The following is a 15,918-nucleotide window of genomic DNA, read 5'->3' as shown; positions in this document are numbered from 1 at the left end:
CTCATCCTCAAGATGTTTTCAGCCAATCCTCAGAGAAGCTGTTGCCAAGCGCTCCGACGTCCCAGACACTTTGTCTCTCATACAATGGAAGGTACAGTTACGTTGACATGCATTTGTTTACAATACCTGTACTGATTATTTTCAGGTTTTAATTTTTCTTATTACCCTTGGTTTGCCTTTCCAGACATTCACTTCTAAAGATCTTCCTCATCCTTACTAATCTCTTTGAGACATTTTGTTTCAAAGGCTCTTTTTCCCAGGAACTGTAGTTCTGTGATTCTTAGCTCATCTTCACAAACACAATAATACAAGCAAGGGAACCCAAATAACTCGGTCAGAACCAGCAGGGAATTATACCACGTTTCCTTTCTGGGATGTTCCAGCAAATCCATCACCCCACAGCCCAGGTGGGACATCCAATGGGTGAGTCAACGGTGAACAGCTTTATAGGTATAACCTTGGGCTGAAAGGAATCACTGCCCAAGGGTATGGGACACGTTAACATGATGCATGTGGGGACTACACAAAGCTTATTCTGAGATGTTTAGGGAAGCAACTAAAGGCAGGGAAGGGGAGAGAGTCCATGTAAGCCCTCACTGTGTCTGCTTGAGGGGGTCTGATCACCATGAGCTGGAGCAAGGCTGTGGTCTCAGTAACTCATATATCCAAGTGCCAGCAACTGGGGAGAACTGTGATCTATGGGTAGATACTGGGCAGACTGAGTGCCTAAGCCCAGCTATCAAAGGTATCCATACTGACTATACACATATAAATCTTCCACTAATTATCTCTCATCCTGAGCAGCCAGAGAGGATACTAGAATGAGGTCATTGGTGCACCCAAAGGGTTTGGGTGCAGCCATCAGGAGGAAAGCCTGTTCAGTCATTTGTGTATGAATCATTTGATCTCCAGACCAAAGAATGGTATCTGTTGTATTTACTGGCAAAGGTGAGAACCTCCAAGAGCTGCCTTGTCTCTACTCATCCCTCCTGCCCTACAATCCTGAAAGTTATTCCAGGCCACGCTGCTGAGTTCTGGTCTGTAATAATAAAGATTGTTTGGGTTTGAAATGAATCAAAAATGAATCATAGATATATAGTTCACTCCTCACCTGGAAAGAGCTGCTTTACTTACTTCCTCCTGATCTCTCAGACAATCTATTTCTCCTTTCACCACACTCTCAACCCATGTCATAGTCTGCTAAGCTTGGCACAGCCCCAGATGCATCCTTGGACTTGTACCAAATGTAATTGAGCCCAACATATTATAAGCATCCCTCTCTTTTCTGGTTACAGAATGTGTCTTCCATCACACTATACTCAAATCCTTCTTTACTTGCCTTTTGGATTTCCCTAAGCCCCTCACAGAAGTTTGTCTGATGAATCCATCAAACTTGAGTTCAATCAGCTGCACTCATAAAGGGCTGAAAGTGAGAATTCCTGCCATCCCAACCCCACCTCCTGTCCACAGGAAACATCAGTAGCTTCTAAGGGGCTCATCTCACCTTGAGGTGAGTTCTCCAGATGGTGATATTTTCTTCTGTGTACCAGAGGGAACTCTCTGAAGATGTGGCTCTGGCTAGTTTTTGTTATAATGTGTCTTGTTCTCTGAAAATATGGAAAACAGTACCATCCTGCTGCATTAAACCTTGGCATTAGACACAGGGTAGTGACAGATGGATACAAAATGGATGAGACTCAAAATCCTCTTGGAGAATTTCCTTCACATTGTCCTGGGCCTCTGAGATGTCCTGCAGTAAATCAAAGCAGTCCATCTTCCATAAGCAACCTCTCATGATTCATCAGTTATGCAAATAGTTTATCTGATCTTTCTCTTCTCACACTTTTATGAATTCATTTACCAAATGCAACCATCTGAACTGAACCACCATCTCCCTTTGTAGTTGACAGAGGAAAATAAATGTGTTCCTCTCATTCTAAATGAGTCTAAGTGAAGCACACTCTACCAGCTCTTTTGTAGGTGTATACATTACACAACTCTGAAGCTGGTGAGACAAATCCAGTCCAACATCTCAGTCCATGGCCCACAGGAGATGCCAGAGCAAGGATGTTTCTATCACACCTCTACCCAGCCTCACAGTCAGCTGTAGATTTTCATGTTTGGGGATTATTTCCATATTCTACGCTCTACTTTCCATAGAGGAGAGCCTTTTAATGACTAAATTTGGAAGTCAGCCTTTCACGGAGATCAGCCATTTCCAGAGTTGGGCTGTGCCTACAGATTGTCTCCCTTCACCTCCCACCCTTAACCACTGATTATACCATCTTTATCTTACTGGCATTATTTACCTGCTCTATATGATGGCACATGGCAAGGTACATGGGTCAAATGTCCCATTTCTCTCGCCTTGATCACTTGCTTAAAGCAAAACCCTGAAATCTTAACCCACCTACCTTTATTCCATGCAAAATTAGGGAGCAAATGCAGATATTCGATATGCTGTCAGTCTCAGTGCCACCACTCACCAAGAAAGGAAAAAGCCAGGAGTCCCAATAGCACACAAACCAATAACCCAGAGCTGCAAAGTCAGACAGGCAGGGACTAGGCCCACCTTCATCTGTGGCCTTCAGTTGACTTGCTTTGTAGCTTTACTGCAAGGCAATCTTGTCCAGACCTTTCTGTTAACACTTCCAGGTTTATTTTGACAATTTCCACTATTTTTACATACCTCTCTTTTGTAAAATTGAATAGCCACATACTGGGTTTATACAGCCTAAAATTAATTGTGCTGTGGTTATATTGCAGAGCATCTCTCCCACTAATGACCTGTAGAAAAGGTTCCATTCATAGTTAAGGGCCAAAATGGCATCCTCTGAGGGCTATAAGCACCATTTGTTGTGCACAGTAGCTGTCTGTGCATCCCATCTCTGGCTCAGTTTCTACAAGGAGTGGAAATCACCCTGTGTTACTACCTGTGCTAAACATGCAGCTCCTCTCATCTCACCGGCCATCTCCTGATCATTATCACAATGCTGATCAGGGGCAGCTACACTTCCAAGTATCATTTACTGCTACATTTTTAGTAATAAAATCTGAGATTTCCAGCCAAAATGACTCCCAAAATGTCCCTTTCTCCATCATATTCGACGCTGTTACACATCAAACAATATCCTGCACACATTGTCACCTCCATCTGTATCTCTGCTCTGCTTTCCCTTTCAACCCCTCTTTGACAATGCTGCACCCACTGACTCCTCTTTCTATCAGGTTATGGAAGTCAGCTACATCATGGTGCTTTTTGATACCATGGTGCTTTTTGACATCATAGTGTTTTTTGATACCATACATCTGATTTTTCACTACCTTATTTTTCACCCTTCTGGCGCTGGTGTAGGAACAACAGTAATTCTTACCCCCGTTCCATTGCACTCCTCAGGCACCTTCTCTTGTCAGCGGTCTGATCTGGCTCCATTGGTTGCACTTGTGCTGTCTGCATGACTCTCATCCACACTCAGATCCTGCAGCTCTCATGGGCTTTGCAATTGGGCAGAGGGCACTTCTGCAACCTTTGCACAAAAGGAAAGAAGCAGTTGTATTTCATGAATGTCTCAACCCAGCCACCCAGGAATGCCAGATAACAAGTTGCTGTTAGTAAAGATAACCATAAAAACATAGACTTAACCAAGGCTGGAAAAGACCTCTAAGATCATCCAATCCAGCTGTTCACCTACCACCAATATTTCCCCACTAAACCATGTCCCTTAGTACAACACCAACCCATTGCTCGCTTGAGTAATTGGCTGTTGTTCATTACTCATTAATAGTCTTGCTTAAAGCAATTGCTGGTAGTGCCCTGACTTCTCATTGTGCCAAACAGATAGAATGGGTCATTTTGCTGCCCACAACATCAGGGGTGGATACTGGTGGTATGGCAGTAGAAGCTGAACCTTCCCACCAATATCCCCTTACATTTTGACATCATGTGACAGGTGGCAGTGGAGGGGCAGTCTGATAGAATGGCATTCTAATGTGGAAGTTTGTATGGAGCAAAGGTGTGTCACTGAAATCCTCCATGCACAAAAATTGCACCCACTGACATTCATTGATGATCACTGAATGTGATGGAGATGGAATGGCAGATGTTAGCACAGTGAGGTGGTGGGAGGTGCATTTCAGCTGTGATGACAGCAGCAGTGGGGCACCTCCACTGCTACAGATCTTTACAAGTGTTGCATACAGGCTCCTATTCATCTCCAATGAAAATACATAGCTAATGAGGATGACTTTGTGGAAAAGCAGTGTTTTGCAGCTGAGAATTTGCTCTGCCAAACAGTGTTATAGTGCTCATTGAATTGGTTGTAGTTTCTATAGAAATAAATAGGAGACATTACTTTCAGAGTGACCTACATATATGAGGCCCAAGACCATTCCTCTTCACTCACCGTGGCTCAGGCAAGCCAAAAGGCTGGACATCCATGGGCTACTTGTATGGTCTATGCCCCAGCCACGTGAGCTGAGCCATGTGTTGCAGTGTATGGGATGTCTGCCTCTTCTCCTTGGCACTGGATTGCGAGTGGTCTGCAGCACAGCAGCAATGGGAAGAACAAATCTGGGCACTGCACACATGTTTTGATTTCTGCTTTCCAAAGTGGGTTTTCAAAATGGTTGGGGAGGTTCTTTTTCAGAAATGAAACTGCTGATCTGATGGTAGTAAAGAAAAACAGTAATCGGACAAATGGATGCTTGGGTCAGTGTGACTCATAGTGAGCTGGCAGCATAGGATCCAGACTGACAGCCCAACCTGCAACGTCCAGGCAGACACAAATCTGGGATAGTCAAGAGCTCAAGAAATGACTGGGATGCTGGGTGCTGTACAGAAACACCCTACAGTGTGGGGACATATCCCTTGTTTTCATTAATTAGCTAATCTTGAATCCACAGCCAAGCTTCTGATATGCGTCCTGATAGAGAACACAATGAGCCACATTCAGGCTTTACATATACCAGGACCAGATAAGAGCAGCATTTCTATGTGTATCTGCCCTGTGCACTCAATAAATGCAGATTCCAGTCCATGCATCTGCAGATTTATGGAGCCAAAATCATGTCCTGGTGAGGTCTGGCAGCCCTAGGTCTTCCTGGCTTTTGCCCCAGGAATGGCACCCAATTGGGTTTTGTGGTAGGAGTAAATATCCTTACTGAAAATGATTTGAGTTCTCCATGATTTCGCAGCCATGTAATTTATGAAGTGTCACCTTGAATAGAGATTTAATATTTCATGTCAGGTCGAACATATCCATTCATTTTCCATCAAGATCAAGTCTACCAGTGCTGGAAAAGACCTAGGGGTTGCAGCAGAGACTTGGTTGAATACTAAGATAACAGTGAGCTCTCTCATTGAAGAAATGTAGTCCTGTCTATCCCACTGAAAATGTGGCTTAGTGGAAAAACAGGAGAAGCCTACAACAATGGGGAAAGGAGTCATAAAGGTCACAGACCCAAATGCTTCTCAGCAGTGACAGACACTACAAGGGACAATGGTTACACAATGCAGCTTGGGAAGTTCAAATTTAACATCAAGGGGAAAAAATGGCACTGGGAAGATGGTGCAGCCTTGGAAGAGTTCACTGAGGGCTGCATCTCTGAAGGTTTTCTAAGTTTCATAGCAGAAAACCACAGCTGGCTTGACCCTGTATTGCTGATGGTCTTGCTCTAAGCACACTATTGGATCAAAGGCATCCAAACGTGCCTCCCAACCAACACCTCCTGAATTCCATCAGTATAACACTAATTTCCATCAATACATCAAGAACAGGACTTCATCTTTAAAGGACTTAATCTACATCCTGTGACATAGTTCAATACCCTGAAATTATGCCACAGATCCTTCACGGTCAGTCTATTGGACCACTTCAAGACACAGAAACTTCCTGTGAAGGAATTAAGGATGCTGTTCCACAAATGTCTCCTCTGTTTTCATAAAATAGCCAGCCAGGAGATTGCTAAAGGCATCACTGGGTTCTCTGAGCACAAACTGGATGACATCTGGAGACTAGAATAAAACCTGAATTAAAACCCATTGAGAGCTGGATTATCAACATTTACATTACTCTAAGTCAGAAATTTACTCAGAGAGCTTCTCACTGGATTTACCAAGGTGAGTGACAAGCCACCTTGTACTGCATTTTATGCTATTGAAAAACAGTGCCTATTCCCTGTGTCTCAATTATAACAGACAAGCTGAAAGATCACCAGTCATTAAAGGTTCCTGGCCAAGCAGGTTTTAGATTTAAAATTGGTCCAAGAAAAATGTCTACTTTTGTCCAAGGACACAAAGTAGCTGAGTTATTTCAGTGTTCCCATGCCAAGCTTGACCGGATTTCAAGCCAAGAATACTCAGCTGAAGACTCCAAGGATTGTAAACATTCATATTCCTGGTCTTAAAGGACTGTGATCACTGGCTCCACCTCTGACCTGTTCACATCAGTTGTAACCCACCCAAAGGAAACACCAGCTTCCATCAGGTGCTGGTGCATTGCTTGCGGCAGGAGAGATGGGTAACTGCAATACGCATCTCCTGTTATTATCGCCTACTCTATTATAATGCATTCTGATATAAAATGTCAAGCGCTTCCTTGGTGTCAGTGGTTCTTTGGAGCAGGCACACGATGTCTTCAGCCCCTTTCTTGGATTTCCACTCTTAAATGACCTACATATCATGGTTTTCTGTATCACTTCCAGGAACTCAGTCCTGCTGTATTCCAAAGTAGTTTTATCTTGCACTAGTGCCCTTGCCAGTCCAAGCTAAATTCCCTTTGTGTTTTCTTTGAGACCATAAACCATAGAATATCCCCAGTTGGAAGGGACCCATAAGAATCATTGAGTCTAATGCATGGCTCCACACAGCACCACCCAAAAATGAGACCATATGATGGAGAGTGATGTCCAGACTCTATGGGATCTCTGATGATGATGACATAGAGGCAGAGCCACCAGGCCATCAAGTTCTTGTTGCTATTATCAGAGACATTGCACCCTATTTGTACAGTATGCCTAAAATTACCTCTCACCAGTGCTGGTACGAAGCTGAAATATGGCAAAAGTGATGAGAAAAAAAGTAAAAAGGAAATAGTGCCACAAGAGTTAATGAGCCTGGCTGGAAAGCAGTCATCAGGTACCCACTGACATGAGGTGGGGTAATCAAAACAAAAGGGCTGGAAGGAAGAACGGATCAAACAGGAGGCCACTCTGTAGCTTGAGCTTTATTTCCCCTCTCCTCCACCTTCCCCCCTCCATAATCACACCCCATCTCCCACCTGAACCTCCTAGCACCCAAGGACCCCACAGAGCATCCCTACATGGTTGGCAACTCTCCATATATCTCTCCCTTGCTTGCAGTGGAAAATGCTTCCCTTTCAATAGCAAACAATACCGATGCAGAGGAAAAGGAAGAATAATAAGAGCCATTACGGCTACTTTACTGTGTAATAAGGGAGAATCACGCAGTAAATGGGAGTGGGGAACACAGGAGCACAGTGAAAGTAGAGTGGCAGCACAATTGCACCTGAATAGAAGCAGCAGTCCCTGCATGCAGCCGGTGAGCCAGGAGCAGAGAGGGCATAAGAAAAGGCTCCAGAAATACCTTCAAAGGAAGAAGACGACAAACGGAAGCTTAGCCCTATGGAATCATGACAGCAAATAACGGCTAACACAGATGAAGCCGAAGCATTTGGTATATTCTTCAGCACTCAGAATAAAGAAATAATTGCAACAAGCTGTGTAAAGCAATGCATTTTACAAAGAGATTAGACGAGCCAGGTGTGAGAAAGGATGAGTTAAAGATGATTGCATCAGAACAGAGGTACTCAGATCTACAGCACCTGGTGACAGCCCCCCCCAGAGTACTGAAGGATTCAGCTGAAGCAGCCTCTGAACTGTTTGCTATACCTTCAGGCAGTCTGATAGAGCAGGGACTGAGGCAGAAGTATAGTATCTGTTTTCAGAAGAGGAAGGAAGGAGGTGGGGGTGGAAATTATAGACCAGCTCTAAATTATAGTTCACTTCCAGAGCTCGGAGATTTTCAGGAAAACAATATTAGACAATGAGATTATAGTCACCCAAAAGAGAAGGCAATAAAATCACCAGGGATGGATCTGATCTCTGAAGCACAAATCACATCAGGTTAGGCTCGTTCCTTTCTTCGCCATAATAACTGACCTACTGAATGGTAAGAAGCACTAGACTCAAAGCCCATTTCTGTAAGGGTGTTCTTATTTTGTGGTTGTTTTTAAAGCTTTGCATGATGAAATACAAACTGGGAAATTGGCATGGTGGGGCTGGGTTGATGGTTGGACTTGATGATCTCAGCGGTCTCCTCCAACCTTAACTGTTCTAAGTAGGACCAAAGGAAGATTTCAGAATGAAGGTGTCCAATGCTGAGTTCTACAGCTGATCCCAAACCGTTTGTGTCCCTCTGGGTAACTGAGAGCCCATAACATCCCTATAGCTGATGCTTGAGAGGGAACATCTGCTTGGAAGTTTCAATTTGTTTTCTCCAGGAAAGGGTCTGGGTTTTATCCCCCCTCATTCAAGACCTAATTGATATTTTGGTCTTTACCTTGTGCTTTAGTTTCTTCCCCCTATAACTGTTCTTTTAGATTTGGACTTATCCCAACTTCTCTCCTTCCCTTTTTTGTGATCCACTTAAAAACACATCGCTCACACGTTACATTTTTAGGCCTCCTCAGATGTCCTTGCTGCTGTTTCATGGTCAGCTGCTCCTTTCTGAGCTAACAGAGCTATTAAAAGCCAAGATTACTATTACTGTACAGAAAGGGTGCTGCTGACTCACCCCTTCTTTGCAGACACCCACAGCTCGCAGAAGCAGGGTGAAGCCCTGCTCAAGCCTTCTCTGCTTGTTGTTCACATTTTCTGAGCCTAAAAGGGGATTAAGAATGATTTCCCACCCCGGGTATTTCCTTGATGTGCTTTGCAGTTGGTAACATGTGTTACTGAGAAATTTCTTGGAGCAAGAGACATAAATCAGGTAGAGAACTGCTCTGGCCAAAAACGTTGGCTGCACCATTTTGCTTGGAATGAGGGGTTGGAGAAAACCTCCCCTCCCAGAGTGACTGGGGTAGGTGGGTGCGCCCCACAGAAGCCCCAGCCTCATAGCAACCAGAGGAACAACGAGGTTTTCCATGGCTTTCCTTACCTCCACTATGCTCGTGCTCTTTATGATCTCTCCTGGCACTTGGAGGGGCAAACATTCAAAGCTGACAGCCCATCAGGAAGCCTTAAACCTGCTCTGCTCAGGGATGAGAGGCTCAGAAGAGCTGCGTTTTGCTCATAAGCTGAGTTCTGATTAGTTGGCTTTGATCTAGACACTGCAATACAGCAAGACATTGAGCTCCAAGTGGCTCTCCTAGGAGCATAACAGTGGTGCAGCCTTCCCTCATCACCTTCTTTTCCTGGGGGTGGGATCTCTGACCCCTCCCTGAATTCAGAAGATTATAATATTAACCTTTAAATTGGTAGTGCTACAGCATACCCTGGAGCAACTTAGTCTGGGACAGCACAGTCCTCCTACACCATGCACCTAAACTCTCTTCCAGAGAAAGGAGATGTCTAAATGATGTGTGTACCTACTGAAATCATCTAGATTTAAAGGTTTCACCTTAAAGAAAGAGTTCTAGGTTAAAAATGCCTCTTCCTCACAGCTGGAAGGAGCTACCTGCACTTGAAGTGGGGCTGTTACAGCTGGGCAGCATAAGCCAATCTCCCTGCATTGCTTTGTCAGCCCTGAAGCCTGAGAAGTAGTACTCCCAGGTGGCACAGAGCTTGAAAATGATGTGCTGCAGTCCTAAGCATTTGCAACACTTAAGGCTCCTGGGAAATTTAGCTCTTGAGCCAGTCTGACATATATATATATATTAATTTCACCCTCTTTATATTTATTATAGGTTGCACTTAATCATGCTGAGCTGGTGAATAACATCTTTAAAATACTCTGGCAATTCCATGCAATTTTTGGAACCTCTCATAGAGGAGGAAAACAAAAATAAAGGGTAATGCTGAAGATGAGTCAGGCCATGAGAAACAGGCCCTGTGTGTTCACTCTTGGAGTTAGCAAATGGCTGGTGAGCTGATCCTGAGCTCCTCAACTGGGTCATTTCCTAAAAGCACTTTGGATTGGTTTTCATGAGTCATTCGGAGCTTGAGGGTGCCTTGAAGAGTTCAGCTGGTTACCAACTGCTTTCCACAATGCAATTCGGGTGTGCATTTTGTCACTTAACTCGTGCAGTTTTGCTCCTGCATCCCATACCAATGGGTGAATGGCAGCTGGAAGAAGGGGGGATGCACGCAGACTTTGGTGTAGGTAACTCAAGAAGCTGTACAGTTTGTTTGCAGACAGCAACAGGCTCAAGGGAGGAATGATCTGATGCAGAAACTGAAAACCTCTGGTCAGCAGCGTGTTTTGTGGGGGCTGGCCAAAGTGCTCAGCCTGTGTTGATGGATTATCACCACACATTCCTCACACTATGTAGAGAGGCAGGGATGTGGGTGAGCAGACACCAGCATATTCAGATCCCATGTCCTCCGCTCTACAAGCACCAAACTCTCTTTCTGTTTGCACTTAGGAAATGCTTTCCCCTCTGCTCGCCTCTCACCCCCCTCTCCCCCCTTCTAATAAACAGCCCAAGCCCTACAGGGGAAGAGTCAGATGGTATCATTACATTAACTTTATATTGTACTTGTAACTTATTTTTATTAAAACAGGTGCGCGCTCCAAGGAGGGAAAGTTATATAATGCCCTGGAAGTTAGTTTATACAACCTAGAAAACAAGAATTACATTTCTCATCTAAGTCCACTGCTAGCAGCAGAGATTGTTCCTGTAATGGGGAATATGAAAAGGATGGATGGCCTTCCTTTCAGCCTTGTAACAACTGTAATGGGAGGAAGCCAGTTTAGAAGGCCCCACAGGGAATTAGGTGCTTTGCTGCTTGGGTAATCAGGAAAATTTACCCTTCACAATGGCTCCTTGGTGGAACCACCACACATTGGAGGGGTGCAACTTCATGTGCAGAAATCTGCTTTGGCTGAAGAAGGGAGAATTCATGACAGCTAGTATTGCACCCTTGGCCACCTCTGTCACCTGTGATGGAAGCAGTGGCCATGTGTGTCTTGTGTCATTTAGTAGAGAACCGTCTCTTCGGAAAGCACTTGATCAGGGATATGTTCTTTACACAAAAGAACTGTGCTGTGATTGAAGTCCCGGCCCTTTAGAAGTCACCTCTGCTGGAGGGGAGTGTATTTCTGGGGGTAGCAGAGCAGACTGCCTGCTCAGGGGAAACATCTCCCCAAGCAGGGCATGATTCTTACACCACGGCTTTGTCTCCATACTTGCCCCAGGGCTAAAGCTGATGTGCTCAAACAAAGGAGTTTCCACCCACCTCACAGACCAAGCTTCTAGAAAATTAACTCCTGGGAGTTAATTACTTTGAAATGAACTCCAAGCTCAAGCTAAAATAGTGAGCATTCCTGCTGCTTATACAATGTCTTCTCTGCTGCCACCTCTCTGTAAATCCAAACCAAAACTAGAATCTCTCCAACCTTCCCCATTAGAATAAGTCCCTAGGGGAGGTTACATTTCTCTTTCCCTATTTTCTGATGTGCAGGGCCACCAGTCCTTCTGTGAAGATATGGGGTTTGAAGGGATGTACAGAGGTAGACTTTGGCTCTCAGAAGAGGTAAAACTGCTTTCCCTCTTCTCCAAAGATGCAGGACAATGATGAGATTGCTGCTTAGATTGAGAGCTCCAGTGAAGTCAAACCAGGCTGTGAGAAACAAGGGTTTGTCTGGCAGGAATAAATGCTGGGCTCAGGCTGAACAAGGATGGATATGGCTTGACTCGTGGAAGCAGAGCACTCTGCTGGGAGCATGGAGCAAAACAGGAGGAAAAGCTCTCTGAGCATAATCCAGTGCAAACAGCCTGATCCATCACATCCCAGGGAGAGTCAGACAGAGCAACACCGCTCTCCCAGCCATCAATTAAGCTTGAAAACAGTTCAAGCTTCCCCTGGAGAAATCTAAACCGATTTGATGCTCTGGGTTTTGGAAGGTGGAAGTGCCAGAGCTCTGAAGATGTTCAAAGTTAGGGATGTTTTGAATTAAAAATAGCTCATAGTAGGCACTTTGTACTGGAAATTTGGTGTCAGTCTGCTTTGCAATGCCATCATCCTCTGTGTGACACTGACGACCTGTGGGATCAGATTTTGTATAGAAAGGGGTCAGGTTTTGCTAGAGCTGTAGGTGAGACCTGTAGGGTTGCAACACAGGTCCAGAAAGTATTTCAAGCTTACAGACAGCATTCAAAGTGCCCTTCCCATAATATCTATACCAAAGGTCAGAGGCAAGGGAACTGCTCAAGACACCCTATGCTAAGAAGTGACCGTGAGCTCACAGTATAGTCTGTCAACCCAGTGGTCAAATTTGCACATTTGCAAACCTAAGAAATGGAGGCCACGATAGAAATCACATCTCCATACAGTACAGATCCTGAGAGCATTGAGCAGTCCAGGGCTGCTTGATCCCCAGCCCACAGTAGAGGCCAGGCTCCTCTCAATACACATCATGTCTGGATAATGTGAATGGAGCACGTGTGCCCCAAAAAAGCTCTACCACACACACAAGAGGCCCACATCCTTTGGGTAAGCAAAGGGCAGTGTTTCCCCAGCCCAGCTGCAGTCACACCAGGTAGCCCACGCTTAGTATTCAGGCTGTATTTCCTAGAAGGCTTTTGGAGATGAGACGCCTGTCACCATAAACCAGCATCTGAATGCTCACTGACAGTGGCCAGACCTTGTGTTAATTCAGTTCCCACCCACTCCGGCTGTCTCCCATGCCTGCACTTTGTTTAACCAAGTGACCTCTGGTGGAATTTACAATCTTTCCATCGCCTTGATTTATTAGTCACAGCCTCTGGGTCTGATGATTAGATGGTCTGAGCCCGGCTCTATCCTTTTTTTTTTTCCTTCTAAGTCTATAGCAGGTTATTTGTTTATGACAAAGGCTGATAATAAAAAATACTCTGCCACTTATTCCAAATCACATCACCATGGCAACAATGATCAAAGTTTTGGAGTTTTTCCTCAAAAGAGTTTGCTGGGGAGGAAGGTTATAGAGATCTCTATGCATACTCATCTGGTGTTTTCTAGTGATTTATCTGGTACTGGTTGGTCAGTTATGTATGTTTGTTTGTGGACCTCAGCTGCTCTCTTCTGTATCTCTGCCCATAAGTCCTGGCCTCTGTCCTCCCCCATTCATTGCACAGCTCCCTGGACGCAGCCACCCTGCTCTCTTCTTCCCACCCAGCCCTTGGTCATAGGTCGCTATGACCCTTCTTCCCTTCCAGCTGTCTAACTGCAGATCCCACGGGTGTCACACGTGGTGGGTACAGGGATGTGCCTCCAGATGCACAGTCTGGGTGCTGTAGGGTGTTTGGGACACAGGGGCTGAGAGGTTCTTTATGGTTCCTGCCATTGAGGAAAGGCTTTTCTGGTGTTTGACTGATAAAGCTCAGTCCAGAGCAACATGCTTGTTTTGGCATTAAGGTTTTGGGAGCCTCACCTCATGATTTGTTTCTCCTCCTCATTATTATCATCACTCTCCTTACACCGGTGTTTTATCTTATGAATATTGATTATTTTGTCTCACTGGTTAGCGATTGTTTATTTTAAACTAACATTTTCTATTCCCACATTTCTGCACACGAAGGTGATTTATAAAGGCAGTAAAACAATGAGCGCTTGTTGCAGACAACTCAAAAGGCTTTGCTGTGCTAAAGGTTCCTGGGAATAATAAATCAAAACTAACCTTGTTACCAGAGCGTAATCCCTGCTGCATCCACCCATCCTCCACCTGACACCATACAGAGCAACCACAACCCCATAAGACTGCCCAAAGGTGCCTACAACCTGCAGGATCCCCCCAGCTTATTCCCTGTGCATGCCATTCACACCTGGCAGAAGCAGGGGGTGGATGCAGCTACAACAGCACGGATAGAGCCTCAGAAGCTCCTCTAATGGACTTCAGGCCATGTGAAGACAATCTGCCAGCTCTCTGCTTTTTTGGACAAGTCCATCATCTAAGAACATCTATTGTAGAGCATGCAAAGATCCACAGTGAAAGCAGCACACTCATCCCCCAGCCAGAGCTGTGATTGCTGAGGGAGAAATGCTGAAGACACGGTTACCTCCACCATTCACACTGCATCCTACAAGGTCACCAGACCTTTCATAGAATCACAGAGCCACTATGGTCAGAAAAGACCTCTAAGACCTCTAAGTCCAACCCCAACCCACCCCACCATGCCTACTGCCTGTGTCCCTCAGTGCCCCATAACTCCGGAACAGCACCAAGGACAGTGATCCCACCATTTCCCTGGGCAGCCTTTGCCAATGCATCACCACTTCTTTCTGACAAGAAATTTTCCCTATTTTTTCCAATCTAATTTCCTTTGCTCTCTAGCACTGAGGATTTCATGCTCAGAACCCTCCGTTCTGTCTTATTCAGGTCAATGGGTCTCTTTTTGTCCATGCAGCAGCTCTGGAAGTCTCTATCAACATAAGGATGTACCCATTCTCTTCCCTAGGGTTTTGTGCAGGCAGCCAGATGTCACACACTGCCAAGCAAGGCTTTGCTAAAAGAGCCTGGAAAAGAGCTGCATATGAGTGCAGCACAGTGTTGGTGTGAGTGCTGGGGATGCAGCACAAAAACTGTGAAGGGCAGGACTGCTTAGAAATCAGTACAGCACTGCTGCGTTACATGGTTTGTACCTTCTGCCCCTAGATATATATTCACCTGCATGCATACTTGTAAAGCACTGGTGGCTGTATCAGTCAGGGCTGCCTGTCAAGGCTGGCATCCCAGCTAGGCCAGCCTGGTGGCTGTGATAAATTAAGGGTGCTGCTATCAGAACCTTTTCTCAGTGAAAAACTAAGATTCTGGAAGAAAAGTCACAGAAGATAGGAAATAAACACCTTTCTTGTAACACTGTCACTGCAAAGGAGAAAACTTAAAAGTATCAGAACTTGAGGGGAGAAATACAGCTTCTTAATGTTTTCTAGTGTTACTCATTAACCTCATCAGAGAACAAGAGAATTCATACTGTCCAGATTGTATGGAACCAGGCCCATCAGGAGCTGGCACCAGCACTTAGGAGTGTTCACACCAGCCCCACATTCCAGTCCCAAGCACACAAATACAGCCCAAGGGCTTGATTTCCATGAGGAATTTAGATGCAAACCGATTTTCCAACCTTAGGAGCTACTGTGGAACAAAGCCATGGTGGTTCTGGTGAGGAATCCACTAAAAGAGGTGACAATGGAGTTGTCCAACACTGCCTTGAGTATGTACGTACCTCTCCCCTTGCTGCAAAACCAATGGATGTGTGAAGGCCACATTGGTTAATGGTGATACTCCCCTGGGACCAAGCTACAACTAAAAGAGACCACAGACCATCTGTATCAGTGTGGGCTGAGCGTGGAGCTGAGTGCCCTATTACACTCAGTTAACAAATTACAGCCTGCAGAGCCCCCCTGCTTCTGGGAAGCAAAACTGGCTCTGCTCTGTCCTGGACTGCAGACACACTGAGTAAGCTGACACACCTGAAACAAGATGCTCTCAATTACTACACCATCCCCATCTGACAGGCACTCTCCATACATCCCCTCTCTCTCTCTAAATGCCCCACTACCCTCCTTGCTTATCTGAGCTCCCAGAGTGTAGTTCCTGCCAGCCTCACAAAAAGACGAGCCCTGGAGGAAGCAGGATGAATATTCATCGTCACCGTGTCTGCAAGGTGAGTGGAGGCTCTCACACATCCACAGGCGAGCAAGATATCCATCATAAAATTCACATTCAGGGTCTTATTCCTCTTCTAGCATTAAATATTC

The 15,918-nt window shown here is 45.2% G+C and overlaps 1 long non-coding RNA gene across 2 annotated transcripts in view; it reads right to left on the bottom strand.

The window, feature by feature from the left end:
- LOC107321212 (uncharacterized) overlaps positions 1–15,918 on the bottom strand; it is a 129,637-nt gene that overhangs the window by 107,889 nt on the left and 5,830 nt on the right. The window contains exon 2 of one of the 2 annotated variants that reach the window (XR_001558498.3): positions 3,375–3,527. This is a non-coding gene — a long non-coding RNA (uncharacterized LOC107321212). The remainder of the gene's footprint in view (positions 1–3,374; positions 3,528–15,918) is intronic. The other variant, XR_014931966.1, reaches the window with a different exon arrangement.

The sequence above is a fragment of the Coturnix japonica genome, chromosome 9 (assembly GCF_054131305.1).
Source record: "Coturnix japonica strain WE chromosome 9, WE-NBRP24, whole genome shotgun sequence".
Taxonomy (NCBI): Eukaryota; Metazoa; Chordata; class Aves; order Galliformes; family Phasianidae; genus Coturnix; species Coturnix japonica.
This window is presented reverse-complemented; position numbering and strand designations above follow the sequence as displayed.